Below are 1,173 nucleotides of genomic sequence, written 5' to 3'. Positions count from 1 at the left end.
TTTTTGGCAGCATGCTAGGGATGACAACTTAGTTAAGAGTGATGTTAAGAAATGTCAACATGCATTTCTGGCACCTTTGCCGGGGAGGGGCACATGGCTAAGAGAATTGACCAAATAAATACTTATTGATAAAATCATACCCTCTACTTTAGCAGACTTACCCTTGTTTGTCTTTGTTCATATCTTGTACAGGGTATTGCAGGATTGGTTGTGATTTATCAATAAATTCCATCAATCAGAATCAACCAAATCAAGAGGAAGCTCAACACCAGTTTCTGAAGCAATGGTTGACAAGACTCTACGTGAATTCTTTGCTCCAAGCACCGAGAACATTCACACTAGACCAACACTCAAAACCTGATAATCTTGAGTTTGAGCTCAAGCCAAGCCTCATCAACATGGTGCAAGCTACCCCATTCAGCGGAAAGGCACATGAAGATGCTAGTGCTCATCTTCAGAATTTCCTAGAGATAAGTAGCATGGTCGTCATCAAGGACATTGCTAAAGACATCGTACTACACCGCCTCTTTCCATTCTCACTTGTGGGAAGAGCGAAGCAATGGTTCTACACCAACAAAGATCACATCAATACATGGGCAAAGTGTTCAAATGTCTTCCTAGGAAAGTTTTTCCCTATAGGCAAGACCAATGCCTTGAGAGGAAAGATTTCAAACTTCTAACAACAGAAAGGAGAGACCATTCTAGAAGCATGGAAACATTTTCAAGAATATGTTTCAGATTGCCCTCATCATGGAATGGAAGATTGGTTGCTCATGAAAAGTTTCTACCATGGATTAACTCAGAAAGCCCATGAATAACTCGATGCCACTGCTGGAGCATCATTTATGTCACCCTTGGAAAAGCTGAAACTCTTATGGAAAAGATAGCCTCTAATAAAGGCTGGTCATCATGCAATATTCAATCATGCAATAAGAGTGAAGAAGTACTAGAAGAGGTGTGTGCATTGTCAACCAAGATGGATGCATAGTTGAATTGGCTCGAACAGTGAGACAATTACAAGAAAGATCATCAGGCCATTCAAGATGCATTCAATGCTCAAAACTTATGTGGGGAATATTTGGGGATTGAATTCCCTGAATCGCAAGAGGATGTAAATATCATTGGCAACAATTTAGGTTCACAACAATAGAGACAAGGATGGAAACAACAACA

General features: G+C 40.2%; 1 non-coding gene across 1 annotated transcript; it reads right to left on the bottom strand.

Moving 5' to 3' along the window:
• Positions 1–650: 650 nt before the first annotated feature.
• Positions 651–757, bottom strand: LOC136509763 (small nucleolar RNA R71). Its single transcript, XR_010772501.1, has one exon. It is a non-coding gene; the product is annotated as a small nucleolar RNA R71 (small nucleolar RNA).
• Positions 758–1,173: the final 416 nt, after the last annotated feature.

The sequence above is a fragment of the Miscanthus floridulus genome, chromosome 15 (assembly GCF_019320115.1).
Source record: "Miscanthus floridulus cultivar M001 chromosome 15, ASM1932011v1, whole genome shotgun sequence".
Lineage (NCBI taxonomy): Eukaryota > Viridiplantae > Streptophyta > Magnoliopsida > Poales > Poaceae > Miscanthus > Miscanthus floridulus.
This window is presented reverse-complemented; position numbering and strand designations above follow the sequence as displayed.